The sequence below is a fragment of the Cavia porcellus genome, unplaced genomic scaffold (assembly GCF_034190915.1).
Source record: "Cavia porcellus strain 051 isolate PalLab524CR breed Dunkin Hartley unplaced genomic scaffold, mCavPor4.1 scaffold_3, whole genome shotgun sequence".
NCBI lineage: Eukaryota > Metazoa > Chordata > Mammalia > Rodentia > Caviidae > Cavia > Cavia porcellus.
Window position 1 is genome coordinate 55,915,688 of NW_026947486.1, and position 19,608 is coordinate 55,935,295.

A 19,608-nucleotide genomic window follows, 5' to 3' on the forward strand; every position below is an offset into this window, starting at 1 on the left:
TCTGTTCTAAGTTCTTTTCTAGCCTTTTGACATTGTTTCTTTATTTCAGTTGCTGTTGCTTCAGAAACTTCGGGTGTGCTTGACTCCCAATCTCTTCCCTATTTACATCTCTTGGACCAGTACTGCTTGGGTTGGAGGCCAGAGACTACTTTTTGCTTCTTCCTCTTGTCATGTTCCTGATTTCTTCTGGACAAGTGGGTAGTAGGGTCCCCAGTACTTCCTGTATTGGCTACAATTTCTCTGACGTGAGGCTGTTTGCTTTTTCTGGCCCGTGCTGGCTAGGGATATCTGATGGTGACCATTGAGTATGCTGATGTAGAGTTGTTTGCTGCCTTTCCCAGCCTACTGTTGGCTACTGGAATGGAAGCAGGGGCGGGGCAGTCTTCTGTCTCTCTCCTGGGCCATTAACAGCAGGGAGCCCTCACCACATAAAGTATGCCTAGGGTAGGTGGAGCTGGTCGAGGATAGCTTTAGGGAAACCTGGGCAATGTCTGTTCAACTGCTTACAGGGGCGGGACTCCAGTTCAAGCAATTTCCACCAGTCTGCTCTGAGCTAGGAGTGACTGAATGAAACCAGCTCCAGTTCTGGCTCTAGGCTTTTCCTGCCCTACTCCAAAATGGCCACAATCCAATCACCCACACCCATGGAAGGACTGAGTCCCCCACTCTCACCACCATCAGCCAGTGCAGTTCTCTGGTCTGTTACTCCCCTCTATCACCATATCTCCCCCACAGAGGCCCCTGGTTTGCCCAACTACCACCTTCACTGTGACTGTGTATGTCTCCAGGTTTCAGCAGCTCTTCTCACACAGTGGCTCCTGCTCCAGATGAAAACACCTTCAGCTACTCCCCTGTTTTTTTTGTTTTGTTTTGTTTTGTTTTGTTTTAAGTTTTTCTGTTTGTTTTTTAATTCTCTCTGTGGGCTTCAGTTCTCACTTTAGGTTCTTCCTGGGTTGAAGGGACCCACATCCTCCTTGTCTTCCTCACAATTCTATATTCCAGCATCTGGACTATTTCTCTCAGAGAGGCTGTTTACTCTGCTGCTTACTGTTCTGCCATCTTCCTGGGTTCTCCAAGAAACGCTGTTTAGAGAAGGAAAAATATGATCTGTATTGTGTATCTGAGATTGAAGATTAAAGCAGGTCTGAAGGAAAATTGTCACTGTGGCCATTTTGCAGCTGTTGGCTCCTTGTGTCTCATCCTTTGATGTGGTTTTCAGTCCCTTGGGCCAGGTCCTTTGAGGATGATTCCCAGGGTAGGTTGTGAGTCAAAGCTCACTGAGTAAGCCCTCACATCCAGAGTGCTCTTGTGGGGTCAAACTTGTCTTTCTGGCCAAACTTGTCTTTCTGCTCACCAGGCTTAAGGATCCATCACCTTGTGAGAGTTCAAGAAACAAGTTTATCCCCAGCCAACGTCATATACTAGAGTTGCAGGGAAGATATAATGGCAATACTCTGCAAACTCTTTAATAAAATGGAAAGAGAAAGCATACTCTCAAAGTCAGCAAAACTAGCATTATGCTGATTCTAAAAACAGATAAGAATCCAGTCAAAATGGAGAACTACAGAACGTCATTTTACTGAACATAGACATAAAAATCCTCAACAAAATATTGGCAAACAGAGTGCAACAAATCATCAAAAAGATCATACATCATGACCAAGTAAACTTCATCTCAAGGATGCAAGGATGGTTCAAGATATATGAATCAATAAATAAAATACATCCCATAAACAGAAGCAAGACAAAAATCACACCATCATCTCTATAGATGCAGAAAAAGCCACCAACAAAATCTATCATCTATTCATTGTAAAATCATGAAGAAAAATATGTATAGGGAGACTTTATCTCAATCTGATAAAAGACTTTTATAACAAATCTTTTGCCAATATCATATTAAATTGGTAAAAAAAAAAAAACTTGAAACTTTCTCTCAAAAATTGGGAACAAGGGAGCTGGGGATTTAGCTCAGTGGTATAAGCACCTGCCTTGCAAGCAAGCGGTAGTGAGTTCAATCCCCGGTACCGATTAAAAAAAAAAAAAAAAAGAAAGAAAAGAAAAAACTGGAAAAAAAATTATGGAAAAAAATTGGGAACAAGACAAGGATATTCATATCGCTACTCCTGATCAATATTAACATAAGACAGTAGCTAAGCAATAAGGCAAAAGAAAGAAATTAAAAGTATATATATATGAAAGGAAGAAGTGAAATTATCAGTATTTGCAGATGACATACTCCTTTATATAGAATACCCTAAAAGGTCCACCAAAAGACTTTTTTACTTCATAATCAATTTTATTAGCATAACAGGATACAAAATCAACAAACAAAAATCAGCATTGTTTCTGCATACCTACAATGAGTTCATGAAGAAAAAAATTTGGGAAAACAGTACTATTCACAATAGCATCAAGAAAAATTAAATATTTGAAAATTAGCCTAATGAAGGAAGTAAAAGGTCTGTACAATGAAAACTTCAATACTTTGAAAACATACATTGAAGAAGACAACAGAAAAATGGAGATACCCCCTGTTCTTGCATAGGCAGAGGCAATATTGTCAAAGTGGTCATAATTCCAAAACTGATAAGATAGGTATAATGCAATCCCAGTGAAAGTTCTAATAACATGTCTCACAAAACTAGAGGACAAAATTCTAAAATTCATATGGAACTAGAAGAGACCCAGAAGATCAGAAGCAATCCTGGGAAACAAGAACAAAATAGGAGGCATCACAGTTCCATATTTCAAGTTTTATCACAATGTTCCAGTTATAAGAACATCATGATACTGGGACCAATACAGGAATGTGCATCAATTGATAGTGATAAATGATGCAAACAACTTCAGGACCATTCAGATAACTCATCTTTGATAGACCCTCCAAATAAAAGCCCAATCAAAACTGGGCAACTGAAATGATTAGACACTTCTTGAAAGAAGTACAAATGGCCAATAAATACATGAAAAATTAAAACAACCATCTTACTCTAGAAATATTGGCCATTATAAGGAAATTACATAATAACATGTTGGTGAGACCTTGGGGGAAAAGGTACCCTTCTGTGTTGTTGGTGAGAATGTAAACTAGTATAATCATTATGGAAATTACTATGGAGATTTCTCAAAAAACTAAAAATATGTATCTCACTTGACCTAGATGTTCCCCTCTAGGTATATTGAAAAAGTTAAAGGTATCATACAGTGTTATAGTGCTACATTCATATCCATTTTTATAACAGCATAATAACAGCAAAATGTTAGAAGAGATCAGCAGATGAATATATAAAGAAAATATAGTATGTATGTATGTATAGTAGACTACTACTCTGCTAAATCAAGAGATGAATCTGAATCATTTGTAGCCAAAAGAATGTACTTTGAGACCATAATGTTATGTGATATAAATCAAACACATAATCTTTAATATCTTATGCTTTCTATTATGCCAAGCATTAAATATTAAATAAAATGCAATGTTAATGTAAGGGAATAGGGACATACCTCTTTTGCAGAATAAAAGGGGGCCAAAAGATCAGGGGAGGGGAGAAGGAGGAAAGAGAAAAGAAATGTAAAAAGAATTAAGATGTATTGTGTGTGTGTACTAACTCCTCACAAGGAATGTAATCATTATGTACTGCAAACATGTAATAAAAACATAAAAAAAGAAAAAGAAAAATCCAAAATAACAACAGCAAGAATTCCAGTGTCTTTCAGTTGAGCCCCTAGATAAGTTCTCTGAGGATTATTTTGTAGAGTAGGATACATACTCGTGGATAGGATTGTGTTATTAATCTGGGAGGCCAAAGGTTAGTATCTAGAGGATGGATAGTCAGGTATCAGTCTATAAATGAAGAGGGGGCCAGAGTTGGCCTGGATCTGAAAACTTAGAGATATCAAAAGATGAATCTAAGGCAATGGCAAGTATTCTCTTCTTGATCAAAATAATATAAACATATTGAGAAATACTATTTCTGTTGACTCCTCAGTTATATTCTGGGATGAATGTGGCTGCGTCTTCTGTAAAAATGCCTTCTTGTTTATTTCTTGGGCAGTAACTATATGTATATAAAGGATCATTTTATAAACCAAATGCTGTATTTTGTTTATAATGCACCTAAAAGGAGAGCTAAGGTCACAGTTATTATATATTAATGAATATTTAAGTGTTGATTTGTTGTTATTGTTGGAAGTATAACATACCTTTAATCACAGCTACAAATCAAGTATTTTTCTTTTGTCTCTACTATGTTGCTGAGGTAAAATTCCACATTAATGTGAGTAGCATAGCAGTAGGTCTTTGCAAATCCCCTTGTTCTCCCACAAATTGGTTGAAAACAGTCTGGGTAGTTGTCCATGGAGACTACTTCAGGCGATCTCCACTGTATTCAAGGCATCCACTTTGCTCCACGTTTACAGGTGTGCGATGTGGGGCAGCTGTATGTTATGATCATATTTCAGTGTGTTTCTATAGAATATTTATTTTATCTGCTGTCACTACATCTGTGTAAACAAAGGTTTGATAAAAATTCCTGATTAAAAAATATGTCTCTGTACAGTATTTCTTAGTAAATCACTGGCTACTTGATGCTCATAGATCCCATAGCTCAACCTGATTTACAGGTTGGTCTTTTTGAGACCCTTATTATTTGTGAAACCCCCAATGCCTAAATAGTTAATTGTTTCCTATACAATTCTAAACTGTTGTGACTTCAGCTCAGCTTGAAGGGGACGCCTTTGAAACTGTCAACAAGAGCAAGACTGGCTTGTCAGTACACTGAACTCTTCAAAAAGGAACTTTTATAAGGGTCCAGTTCAGTTTCTGAGATTTTATTAGACTTTCAGTTATACTCAGCAGAAAGAAATTCAAGTCTGAAGCATTGTTCTTACCTTACGTCAGAAGGGCCAAACTGATATTTGAAATTTTATATGTCCTAAGAAGAGACTTAGTTTTAATTATAAAAAAGCTCTCTCCTTTTTTGCATAGTACTTTTCTATCCATTAGTGCATTTCAGACCCTTGTGAAAACTGAACTGTCACTTCTTATACATATTCTAGACGAGGGTAACAATGTCTGCAAGTAAATTGACCATGTGATGATATATTTTTTTTGGTAGAATAGTGATGAAGTATTAAATAATTTCCAAGCTGATTTAAATGACTTTCATTTGTCTTCTGATGATATATGTAAATTGCAGTCCTTTGCAAGTACATTCTGGGACTACTGGAACATAGGTTCTTAAATTCTGCTTTGTCACTTCTACACATGTGTCATGTCACTTTGAAATGACAAATTGGTCTTATCTTCTTGAATTCACTCCATTTCTTCCTTTCCTTTGCTTTTTACTCTTTCTGTTTTCCACCCCATAATAAAGAAAATGGCTAACATAAAAATGTTGCCGTCTACTGTCTTAAAGTACTTTAGTAAACACTCTTCTACTATGCTCCTTCTCCAAGTCCAACACTGGAAATAAAATATGTCATCAATTCTTTTATCAAAATTTAAGTGAATTCTCCCCCAATGGCCCTATGCTTGCTTACTTAGCTTTTCTTTTTAAAGAGCTAGTCATGTTGACAGACTGACATACAAAGACACATGCTATTCTTTGGTGTCATGAATCTGCTAAATAAACTGACAGCAATGCCAGAAAATCAAGTTACCTGGGTGTATCGAAGGCAAACATATTGAATGACCTCATCTAAACTCTTTTTAAAGTATTGCATAGTTTCCAAGTTATAGAGTTTCTGGAGGCAATTAGCAGGTAGTGATTGCAAGAAAAAGAATTCTTTTGAGATATATCAGCCAAATGATTTTCATTAACTCCCATCTAAAAGTCTAACATATACTAGTATTATTTTTAAAACTTAAATATGTTAAGAAATGTTTTCTACAAAGTAGCATGTATCAGAGTGAAGCTGTAACCTTTTGTTCTGTTCTTAGTGTTTAGTAAAGTGTTGTAGTTTGGGAGCTCATGATTTTTTCTAAGAATCAAATTTTGTATTGGCTTTCATTTGTTTATACATTGTTGTTAACAGAAGTTTTTGTTTGGGTAACAATATGGATTTTTTTGCCTTTTAATAAATATGTGCTTTTAAAATAATTGTTCTAGTTCAACATTTTGCCTCTTTTTTTTAAATTTTATTTTGAAAGTAGTAAAAATGCAATAGCACAAGACAGAACAAAGCCAATCGAGACAATACAGTGAAACTGGTACAGGATTTCACAGTAGGATACTGGAATAGTAATAATAGATACTATGGTATATCTCCTTAACTTTGCAGTAGTTGTCTAGTCAATTAGGTATAGCAAAATTAAACCAAAAATAGAACATTATAAAACCAATTGAGAGTCCTGAATAGAGCAAAAGAAAAATAACAAAACAAAACAGTGAAAACAACCTTTACCTTCAAATAGAAGATAGAACGAAATCCCCATATTTGCTATACTGCATATGGTCATCGTCCCAAGAGGTGCTGAGACATCTATCCCCAGTAGCTCTGGGAGAGGGGAAGTGGGAGGGGGAAGGGTGCTTGATTTTCAGCCCACGTGGCAGTAGGCTTACAGGTAATGGTTCTCCTCCTAGCCATGCTGCAGGTGCTTAGCAAGAGGGCAGATGAATACGCTGCCAGAGTCCCACCATGACCAGATCTCGGGAGTTCTGGTTCTCCTCCTGGCCCTCGCTGCAGGCACTTACCAAGCGGGTGGGTAAATAAGCTGCCTGAGTCCCACCATGGCCGGATCTCGTGAGTGCTGGTTCTTCTCCTGGCCCTGACCCACATTTTGCCTCTTGTATAATTTTCAAACTTAGTTCATTTCTTCCTTTTCTCATTTTAAATATAGTTCCCCAAATATGTCAATTTGTATTGAAATGAATGAATTCATGAAGTTGCTTTCTTCACAGCATGAGAAGCTAATAGCTAGAATAAAAATAATCCACCTAATATTTCTTACTGCTAGAGAATAATTATGAGAATATTACAAAGGAAGTCATGGTTAAAATAAGGGCTTCACATTGCATTTAAAACTCAAGTGTGGCATCAAGCCTTCTATTTAATAGAATAATATATTGATGAACCCTTGGAGAACTAATTGTGTTTTTCTTCACATGAGTTACAAATATGTCATTTAGCTGCATTAGTGCTACATGTGTCCTTTATAATTAATCACCATTAAATATTAGAAATGTAAAATTCAAGATGCAAAGAAAACATACTTTAAAGTGGTCCAAATGAATACCAGTATTTTAATTTGAAGTCTCTAATGGGTCCACAGAGGTGTTTTTCCTGTTTTATAAGATAAGTGTATGAATCTGAGAACTAATTTTAATACAGCTCCATCACTATAATCCTATTGTTAGTGGCAGTGTAAGTCATGACAGTGATTTAATTATACCATTTTTCACTTACCTCCGCTATTAGAACAACAGAAGTACGCTATTAGAACTTTTCATTATTTCTAGCTCCCTTTACATATATTTCCAAAAGTTATTTTTTTTAGCTTTGACTCTTAAAAGTTGCAATTGTAAGTAGGAACTGAAATTCTAGTAATGCAAGCAGAGCACCAGCACAGAATCCTATCACTAAGCTTTAATGAATTATTTAAAGGGTAAACATTGTTTTCCTTATCAGATAGTAGTCTTTTCATGCAATAACATTGTTCCTATTAGCCCTGCCATTTTACAGAAAAAAATGTTACATTTTGAAGATTGAATTGTATTATTAATTAGGTAGGCAAAAACCATAATATTGATTAGTCTAAGTTAAAAATCTGATGCGCTTCCATAATACAACATTTGTAGACAGAAAATGCTGAGATGTGGAAGCACAAAATAGGAGGATTATTCATCATTGTGAAGTTTCAGGCTCTATGCTGCATGCTGGAAATCTTGAGATAAGTAAGAAATGGTCCCTTTCCTCAAGAAACTGTACCCTGATTAGAAATACCTGAAAGGGCCAAGAATAGAGAAATCACAAGAAGCTGAACTATTGTGAACTAAATAGATGGACTTCTGCCTAAAATTTAACAGGATGAGTCTACATGTATTTGAAATATCTTGTACAGTATAACTATTATTCTGGGTAACTCCTATCAAAATTATAATTGAAGAATGGTAATGTCAGGAATAAGAGACCATCTAGTCCAATTCCTCATTTTCCAGAATAAAACCAGAAACAGAGATGGTCAAGTTATTGGCTCCAAATCATAGCAAACTAATGACAGAGGAGACTGGAACACAGGTCGCTTGTTTCTCAGGCCAGACTTTCAAGTAAAGATAAATGCAAACTCTTTTCTTTAAACTGTCTTTTGATTCTCTCCTTTACTTTAGTGCTAAAAGCAAGACCCAAGAAATTCATAGAAAAATTAAATTCCCTAAAGGAGGAAAAGAATCACTTTGTAGAATGCTTATGGGATCAATAAAGAAACTAAAGGGCAAGTAACAGAACTGGTTAAAAGGATATAGGTAGCAAAGTTTCAACAGAAACAAAACCAGGAAAAACCCAATGGTAAGAATGAGAGAATTACACAAAAAAGAAAGCTTAAAATAATTAACCATTAATAATTATTTTATGGAGAATTGGCCAAACTGTCATAAGTCTAACTTTATGCAATTTCCTTCAAATTTTTTTTCTGTTTCAAAAAGTTTTAGCTGTGTTCTATAGCTTCATATTAAATAGAAGCACTCTATTATCTAACATGTTTACATAGCATCAACACAGTAATGACTGTCACATCTAATGAGGATCTGAAGTCAAGATAATGCCCGAAGTACCTTTTAAATCAATGAAAGAAATTTCTATTATATTCAATGTCATTTTATTTTTAACTACATTTTAATGTTCACATTCTTGGAAAATAAGGAAGATGTTTATGGTAACATTTATGATAATTATTTACAAATATATCTTAAATTTATTACAGCATTTCGTATCTTAGCTAAACCACATAGTAGAGTTTTTACTTTAAGGTGAAAAATGCTATATCATTGTCCATTTTGTCTTCTCAGATATTTCCTTTTCTGGGCTTTTTGGTACTTCTGATTTTTCTTTCTCATTTTCTAGTGAAACGTGAGATATAGAGCCTACCATAATTCTACCTGCACAAATGTTGATCATCTCAAGCCAATGATGCTTTTAAAAATATATGTTATATAAATAGGTTATTTTATCTTTTCTGCTCCCTTTCAAGTTTCTTTGTCTTTTTTTTTTTTTGGTATAGTAACACATGAAGATTATAATATGTAATATTATATGTAATATAATGTAATATATGTAATATATATTATATATATAAAATCTTTTTCCCTTTTTCTTTTCTCTTTTCCCTCATCCCAGTTGTTCTTTCCATTTTTCCTTTTGAGCAGTGTCTTCCCCTTTCACTTTCATGATATCTGTTGTCGATTTTGGATCTGATTTACTCTTTCAGTTTTTAGACTAGGGAGACAGCACAATGTTTACACACACAAGATTGATTTATTTCACTTATGAGTTTGGTCTCAAGTTGCATCTATTTACCTATAAAAGCCTTGGGTTTACCCTTCTTTATAACTTAGTAGTACTCCACTGTATAAAAATACTACATCTTTTTTATCCATTCTACAGTTGACGGGCATTTGGGTTGTTTCAGGGCCTTTTGACAAGAATTACAAACATACTAGACCTTGCAGGTGAGCTTGGGATTGAGAACAAACTAGAATAGAACAACTTATTTTGTGCAAATGAGGAGTCTGAAGTTTGCAGAATGGGATTCAGTATCATCACATTTGTAAATGAGCATATGCAGTACTCAATACTGAAAGGTCAGTTCTGACACAGTGATCAGTGAAGCATAATGCAGGAAAAAAATGTATCCTGGAATATTCAAATTTATCTTTACAGTGAATTGTGAGATTTTAAAAAAACCTATCATATCTGTTATAGTCTAAATGTACAGGTATTTAAAGCCAACTCTATAATACTTACATATTAAAAATGTCAAATAATTTTGTATGAAAATGCTATTCTCAAGATCACTCAGAGAGTCTCTGGTTTGTTACTGTCTTTCCTAGTTATCAGATGTTAAGTGAATTTTTGAGCCATTGTGGCTCCATATATCTGCCAATACTTTATTATTTTGGGGCTAAATCACTTTGAATATGGTTAACAACCAGCCTTAAAAGATTTGTCATGGCTGCAATCCTTTGAGGTGACCAAAGGATTAAAAATGGCATTAAAAGTGCCATTTGTGTGTTACCAAAACCATACTACTAAACGTAATCATCGTCTTCCAAAGAAAAATAGCCTCCTTGATTTTGACATAGTATCTCTGGCTTCCCAGTGCCTTTTTTAATATGGTGGATTAAAGATAATTAAAATTTTAACCTTAGCGTATGTCATAACTCTTTCTTGGTTTATAGTTTCTAGGAGGTGCAGAAATGACGACATATTTTATCCATGAGTTCCAAAATTGGCTCTCTAATTCAAGTCATTAGAATTGATTTCCACCTAAAACTTATATGAACTCTTTTTCATTAAAAGTTTATGTAAGAGTCAGCTCAAATGTCATATTTTTGGATCACTTCAACTTTATACTCCTCTTGAGTCTTCTAGCCTTGACTGTCATTAATTCCAAATATAGTTCTGTTCACATGTCTCCTTTCCTTATCTATTAGTTCTTGCAGGGCATCAACCATCCTTTCTTTGTTATTTCTACATTTCTTGTATATTATAAAGATTGAACACATAAATTAAAGACATTTATTCATCTTTAACACATATGCAATATGCTATTACTAATGCTGTGCTTTGATTTAGATCAGGGATGGGTAAACAATAGTTAATGTGCTGCATCCAATCTGTACACTAGAATTAAGAATGATGTTTATAATTTTAAAGGGTTATAAAAATAAAGAAGACTGTGCAACACAGACCACATGTGGCCCAGAAAGCCTAATATATTTTCTACTTGGTTCTTTACAAGGAAAACATAGGTGGGCGGCATTCTAGATAATAGAGATGTAACACCCAACAAAACTGACAAAAAGTCTCTCCTTTTAGGAAGCCTGAGACCTGGTTATACAGCTATTTTATGTGAAAATAGTATCCATCTTTGTTTTTTACCCAGTACTTACATATATGTTCAGTGAGTATCTTTGAAATGAATGAATGAGGCTCTAGTGGAATCTATCTTCCAGTACCACATAAAGACAAATTATGTAACATAATAAAATGTTGTATTTTAAAGAATCTTTCTGTTCAGTCTTGCCCTATGTAGCTTTTTTAGAGAGAAAATTTAAACATTATGTACTTATCAACACATGTGTTCTGATATGTAATAATTGTTTCCCACCTTAATGCAACTTTAATTCATGATAAGATTCTAATAGCTAGCCTCCTTATGAGAGATAATTGTAATTATATTTGATTCTGAAACAATTCTAAAAATGAGGGTTATTTCCTTCTTAGGATCATTTTATAAACCTGACACTTAAAACAATGTGTTATCACTTAGTCTTTCATTAAATTTTCCTGCTTGAGTTCTCTACTTTTGTGTTGTTGGAGAGCTTGAATCCAGGTAAAATCATTTTACTTCACATTCATTCAAATATAAAATCTTTAGTGTTAGAATCAGAGGTGAGTAATATGCCACACTTTCATAAATAAAGCTATAGATGTACTTGATTCTCTAACAAAGCACATAGTCCTTTGAAACTAATGGCATATTAGGATAGAAGAGTACACAGGTCAAAGTTATTTTCTCATGGTTGGGACAAAATACCTGACACACACACGTTAAAGAAGGAAAAGTTTATTTTAACTCATGGTATATGGAGTTCTTAGCCCATAGTTGGCTGGCTTCAAAACAGGGCAGCAGGGTAGAGGGGCATGGCAGAAGAGAAACAGTGCAGGAGGCAGTCAGCAGCAAGCTTTCTTTTCCCTTTTAATCCCATCCAAGGTACAAGCCTATTGGCTAGTGCCACATCCATCCACAGGGGTAGTCCCACCATCCATACCCAGAACTATCCAGTTATCACACTATTAATCTAGTGTCATACACTCATGATCTAACCACCTCCCAAAAGAGCGCATGAGGCTTTGCAGGTGAGAATCTAGATACAACCCCATAACAGCACAGGAGAGTGGAAGAGAAGGAAAAAAGTGTGAGCAACTTGGAAATGGAGATTTTAATTTGAAGAATTACAGATAATGATGGTGATAAAAAGGATTGTGTAATTTCCTCGTCCAAACCCTTAGTAACAAAGTTCTCCACTACGTGTCAATTCTCCATCCCAGTGTCCCTATCCAAATCAATTGTAACATTCACCTATCCCCACCTCTTTATATTTCCTATATTCTCTTCTACCTCTTAAAGATTCAAAATAAAAATTAGAAGATGCAGTATCTCTTATATAAGATAACAAAAATAAAAGTAAAGAGAAAAAGATAATAAGAAACAGAGAGATAGATCATTAGCGAAAAAGGAAGAGAACCAAAAAATGGAAGATGGGGAATGGGGATGAAAAATTAATTAACCAATTCCCCATAAAGAATGTAAATATTATGTTTTACAAAATACTAATAAAAATAGGAAAAGAGAAGTAAATGAGATATAAGATCTAAAAAGAATAATTACATGAACTTCTATTTAAATATTTCCATTGGCTACTTAATTTGAAATGCTCTATTTCTAGTATGATTTTATACACTGTCTCCTAGATACCATACTGCTATTAGTGTAAATACTTTGCTTTATTAAGGATCTGGTTGTTTGTTGCATAGACTTGGGTTTCACAAAAGGAGGATTTAAAATTCAGTAATGGAAAATCTTAATTGTAAATGGAGGAAACTGAAACATAATACTGTATGTACTGATTTAATTTCAGTTACTTAACTTTTGTCAAGACTAATGAAATTATTTATTTAGCATAGAAAATAGATAACATTTTTAATAGACCTGCCTAATTTGCGATGCTAGGAATTCTATAAAACTGACAGTTACGGAAGCAAACCTGCGTGTGCTACGAAGTCACTACATTATGAGGTGACAAATTATTGGAAACAGTGGTTTTGTCTTCTGAAAGCAGATTATTCCTATCAAAGTTTATAATTAACAGAGCTTTCAGTTGAAGGAGGCCAGAGTGCTAGGTAATGATGAAAAAACCTTTGTTAAATCTAATTTTAGTGCAGGACTTTTATTTGTAAAAGCAGTCTTTCTTCCCACTTGTTTGGTCTGTTTCCCTTTTGTGATATAGGGAAAAATAAATTTTTTTTTCTCCTCATTTTAGATTCATAGTCATCCAGAGCCCTTAACAGATGACTTTTTTTTTTTTTTTTTTTTTTTTTTTTATCGGTACCGGGGATTGAACTCAGGAGCGCCTGCTTGCAAGGCAGGTGCTTATGCCGTTGAGCTAAATCCCCAGCCCCAACAGATGACATATTAATAAAAGTAAAGCACGCATATATATTAAATATGGATAAGTTGTAGATCTCATAGGAGACTTTTTAAGAAAACGAACACCCAAAGAAATGAGAATTTTTATGCTAATGTTTGGTAATGAAGCATATAGTTGTGGAGAAGTATGATTGGACAAAGTTTCTAATCTCATGGTAGTTAGCAAAGCCTCTTTATTCAGATTCTTTTCAGTGTCCTAGTGTCTTCAGAGAAAGGGATGTTCTTTTCCTCTGAGTTTAAGAGAATAGCCTCTGAAAGGAAGGCTTTTGTGACCTATTTCAGGTAAAAAGAGCTGAGGCAAAGTGAGAGTAACTTTGTTTCTGCTATTTTCTCAACTGAAAAGGTTTCATACTGTGAGATAGTACGCCCTAAATCAATTCATAATGAAACCAAGAGTGAACTTCTCACTCTGGAAAAGAGCAGTTCACTGATCACTCTAGATCAGTGAACTTTACTTCTAAAGTATTGTATTCACACATATAAAATAACACAAAAAGTACATGAATTTTCCTAATCAATAGATATTTATTAAGAAAATGTTATGAGCTTAGTGTTAGTGGAAACACAAAAGGAGAAGACATACTCCCTTTCCTTGGGGAATCACAACTCACAAAAATATACCAAAATAATGTTTCATAAGACCTCATATAGCTGAGATTTCCTAAAAGAATCTTAGTTCATTATCATACCATGTCTTACATTTTTATCCAAAAAAATTATAGCTTCTGTGGAAATGGGACCTCAAAGAAGGATAAGATCACTTTAGCTGTGATATGCTAAGAAGTCTTCACAGAAAAGGTGGCATGGTTTTCTTATCTTACAAATACAGTGCCATTTCTTTTTAGATAATTCTCTAGTTAAACTTTTTACTATGCTCCCATGAATTTACTACTTGTTGTTTTCATTTTATGTTCCATTTTATTCATTCACAATAATACAGAATTGGAAGCAATTCCGTATCTTTTCTTTTCAGCTTTATTGAGGTATAAGTGACAAATAAAAATTGTATATATTCAAGGTACACAGCATGATGCTTCATATAGATGTGCACTGTGAAATTCTTTTTATAATGAAGCTAATTAACCTATCCATTATCTCACAGTCACTTTTTATTTTAGATATTTTGTATTGTTCCAGTGTCAGAAAAAAATTTTGTTTTATGTATATATATATATATAACAAAAATTTAAATTATTGATCTTATCTGAGAAACTTAGTCATTGAGAAGCTGAGGCTTTTCTCAGATGAGTTTCTTAGAAACCAATATACTTTATAGTTTTTAAAAATCTACATACAAACATCAACTTCACATTCCTATAGTCTTGTTTTTATTAAAGGAAACCCTTTAGGCAAAATGTAATTTTTCCAAGGTTGGACATACGGCTGATGTCAGAAGCTCAAAATCATGTTATATAGAGCCAAATGCTAAGTCCCAAGGCTGATACTCATCAGAACCCAGAATGGGTGCCTCTTATAGTTAAGCAAGTTGCTAGCTGCAGTAGTGGAAGTTGGTGGAGATACAACTACTCATCTGAAAAATCAGATGGCTCTGAAAATGAATGACACTGTAGCATTGGGCCAATTCCTACTGCCCTGGCATTGGGAATATGATCTTTTATTAGTAAATCAAATGTGCAGCAATCTTGGGCTAGAATACTACTGAGCTCTTCACTATCTTTAAATGGGTGAAAAGGCCTGCTCACCACCATGTAACTTGGCATGAATTCTAAGTGCGCAGTAGGCCTTCTCTGTTTTTGTCTGTTTTGTTCTATTCTATTCTCTCATATTTTTAGTAAGCCAAAATGTTATTATGAGGTAAACTTACATAAACACTGAATTCTTAATTTCTACATCTATTTCTTGTATAGGTCTGAAGTCCATCACTTCATTCACATGCAGCTCTAAAACTAGAATAAAGGAATAGCATAGAAATATATTAAAAATCTAGATGGTAAAGAATGCTTAGAAGAGTTTAACATTTTATTAATCCCTCTTGGAAAACATGTTGCTATATATTTATTTTTGTTTGTTTGTTTGTTTGTTGAGAGAGGGTCTCACTACATAATTCAAGCTGGGCTTGAACTCGGATTATGTAGCCCACACTGGCTAGAACTTGCATGGGTCCTGCCTCAGCCACTGAAATGCACTACTATACCCAGTTGAAAATTATTTTTATAAAGACCTTCCATAAGCATTTATTTAATCTGGCTAATTTTTCAATTCATGGACTTTTCAATAGATGAGAATCTGTGTATTAGAATACAAGTGAATGCAGCTTCAGTCTTTAAATATTTTAGATAATTCCCTATTGGGGAACAAATTATGAGATTGTACAAGAAATGCATTTTGCTACTGTCCTCTACAGGTCTTTCTCCCATTTGTATTCCTAAACTTTTCTATCTAGAAGAGGATAACAGCTGGGTGCCTTCTAGCTCCTCCAGTTCTAGAAGTAGGCATAATAGTGCCTTGAGAATTCAAAAAGAAAGTTCGCTCAACCCTCAGGATATCTGATGCCTACTCAGTTTGTAATCTTCCTGAATAATGATTCATATCTCAAAGGTAATTTTGAATATAAAATGGCTTTCCACATCTACATAAATAATTTCTGGACTATTTGTTATTTTAAATTTTCCATGCCAATGTTACTCTCCATTAGTCTACATAATTGAGAATTAGCTATATAATACATGATGTCTATAAAAGAAATTAAACATTTTGAACAATATATTTTGATGAGTACAATTTCAGATGTCAAAACCAGGCTAGGCTATTTCATATTTATTCACAATGATAAACACGTGCATCCTTATTTCAGCAAACCCAATAAACAATAGTATTATCTTATAAAGTTGATAAATTAAAAGTATTTTTCCACTCTTTTGAATCTCTTACTTTTGAACAAATTTATTGTAGTTTACTGTAGTCAGTCATGCCCTCGTTTACATTGAAAACATCTTCATTTCAAATGGAAAATACCAGATTCATGGGCAACTTTCCTGGAGCAAATGTATTGTCATCTTTATCTGAATGAATGAATTAGAAGATAGTTATGCCACATATCATGCTTACAAGCTAGACGCTATGTTTTTGTATTGAATAGATGCCTTTAAAGTGGTTCAAAAGAGTTTAGAGGAGTAGTAGTCCATGTATGGCTCTCAGAATACTTTAGAAGATGAAACATCATGATTAATGATGATGTCAATTTTCAACAGGGGTTACTTTTAAACAGTGGCCCAGATACCCATATGTCAATCTTTGTCAAATATTTTAATTGCCATTTGTCTGTTTTCCTTTTTAAACTGTTATTATTCTTTCCACATATTTATTCTCCCTCCTTTCCCCAGTGTTCTGTTCTGAAAAGTCAAGAAATTTGCCTTACGAATCTGAATAACAAGAATGTTATTATTTTACTTTAATCTTAGTAATTCTTAGACCTTGTTTCATATTCATCTTTTCCAATTGAAATAAAAAGATTTTTGATGTATGTAGAGATTATTTTTAATGGAACTGTTAAAATTGATTAACTTCAAAGAGTTTCCAAATGTTGCCTTTTCAAAAATATTTTATCATATTTTCTGTAAAAATTTGCTGTTTCTTTGTGTAGTCCAGTGATGGCTGAAGTCACTGAATTTTACCTTTTATGTTCTCTATGTTCCACATATAGTTAGCATTTCTAATTTCTCTCACACAGTAACAATGTTTTTATGAAAATAATTAATGCTGATTTGTTTCTACTTAATTTCCCAGATCATTTTTTAATGAATCTTCTAATTTACACATATATAAATGTTTTCCAGCTCTATTTAAACAATATGAATACATGTCATGAAAACCTTTACTAGACAGTTATCTTTGGTCTGTTTTTCCATGTCACTGTGGCTGATTTAAGTTCTCAAATGGCAACTCAACTTCCTCTTGTTATCTAAACTATGTGACTAGGCAACCTGCTTTGTTTCTTTCTTTCTTTCTTTTTTTCCTTCCTTTTCTTACCTCCCTTCTTCCTTCCTTTTCTGCATGCATGAATGCATTTATTTCCCAAGTACTTCCCAGAGAGTTTACAACAAAAGGTTGTACAAAACAAAAAAATAAAATTAAGAGTTGGAAGAAAACTTTTAGACAATATTCCAGATATCTTAATTAAGAATAATTACTATTATTCAGAATTGAATTTAATTCTGAACTTCCTGGAAGCCAAAAGAGAAGGAAAATATGATTATGTTCTATAATTTTCATTATCTGAGAAAATAAGATGATTTAAAATAGAAGACAAAGAACATTACTTTCAGTAGCAGTTTTAGAGATGACATAAAGATATTCATGATCACTTATTTAATTAGTAAGTTGTTTTCATATTGGCTTGAATGTATTCATTTTTAAAGTACAATTAAATATCATTGCTACTATGATCTAAATATGTCCTCCTCATAAATGGAATTGGGACTCTTACAAAAGTAATCCAAGAGAGCTTGCTAGCCCCCTCTGCCATGTGAGGACATAGTAATAAGTTACTGTGTATGAGGAAGCAGCTCTCACCAGATCCCACTGGTGTTTTGATTTTGGACTTTGCAGCTTCCAGAAGTATGAAAAATAAATTTTTATTGTGTATAATTTACCCAGTTTATGGTATTTTTATAACAACTTGAACAAACTAAGACAATTGTATTTATGATTCTCCTTTCCTCAAGTACACATTATTTGCTTTTCTTTATCCCCAGTGTTAAGTGACTCCTAATAGTTCTGGGGCAGGAAAATTTTGATGAATAAATTATACAATCTTAATTCTACTTGCAATCATTTACTGAACACTAACTTTTTCCATCTCTCTAAATGCAGAAGAAATGTTAATCTTAAGAACTATTATAAGAGTGTAGTGAAAGCTACATCTAAGGACCTGGAAATAGTGGCATACCCCTATAATCCCAACTGTTTGTGTGGCTAATACATGACAATTGCAAATTCAAGGACAGTCTGAGGAATTTTGTGAGACTTATTTCAAATTAAAAAAGATAAAAACTAAAAAGGACTGAGAAAGTAGCTAGGTGCTTCCGGTACTTCAAAGCAAAATAAAAATCAAAAGAACCCCAAAACTGTTTTTGCCTATAAAAACTATTTGCATATAAGCCCTAGAATTACAAATTGGTGAAAATGAGCTTAAGGTGCATTGACAAACTCTTTTAATTTTACATAAAGATTAAGGACTTATACACATTCCCATATATATTTAGTAGAAAAATGTATACTGGAACTCGTGTCTTAAAATGACTATTCTAGTACTTTTTTACTATAATATAAAAGATTATAAGATTATATATTCTTATCTCCCTACACATGATAAGCCTAAGCTTCATATTGTCTTGTTCCTCTCACTATAGTATTTATAACAGATTAGTATATAGACTCTGGATTTTAAAGTTTCCTAGTGAAAATTATCTATGTAGAAAGTTAAAGGGTCTTAGGTGTGTGTAGTCAACCAAACTTTCTGAACTATGTATTTCATAATTTCAGGTCCATTTGATTCAAACTCATGACTGCTTCTATTAGTACCTTAAATAAAAAAATTCCAAATTCCAGAGAAGCAAAAATTAGAAATTAAGTTTATTGGTAGTTTATTTGTACTATGCCTTTTTATTTATTTTTTTTTAATTTTATTTAAGGAGAAAAAGAAAAAAAACAGAAAAAGAGTACAAGTTATACAGAATTTCAGAAAAAATAATCAGTAGGAAATCTCTACTTAATAGATTACATATTGTCATCTTAGAAACAGTTGTTCAAGTTACAAAATTAAAGCTTATAAAGTGGACTTTCTTTCTTTCTTTTTTTTTTTTTTTTTTTTTTTTTTTTGTGGTACCAGTAATTGAACTCATGACCTTGCACTTGCCAGGCAGGCACTTATGCCACTGAGCTAAATCCCTAGCTATAAAGTGGACTTTACAAATAGACTGCAAACAGTTCTATTCAATGATCCAACAAAACTCAGTAATATGTTTATTTATCTTATACACTTAAATATATATGCAGTTATATCCTTTAGAGCACTTTCTTTTCCTCTCTTTTGTACAATGACAATTACACATTTTGGGTTTTATTACTCCCACAGTTCTTATTACTTTTTTTTTGAAGAGAGTAAAACCAAATGTGACATAACAAAACAGAGTCAGTCAAATCAAAAGGATGGA

The 19,608-nt window shown here is 33.6% G+C and overlaps 1 protein-coding gene across 5 annotated transcripts in view; it reads left to right on the plus strand.

Moving 5' to 3' along the window:
- Positions 1-19,608, plus strand: part of Diaph2 (diaphanous related formin 2) — an 875,814-nt gene that overhangs the window by 763,121 nt on the left and 93,085 nt on the right. Inside the window, exon 27 of one of the 5 annotated variants that reach the window (XM_063245546.1) lies at positions 1-19,608. This exon is cut by the window's left edge and continues 63,644 nt beyond it; it is cut by the window's right edge and continues 54,644 nt beyond it. The exons of the other annotated variants lie outside the window; for them this stretch is intronic. The gene's annotated coding sequence lies outside the window, so the exon portion shown is untranslated. 5 annotated transcript variants of the gene reach the window in all.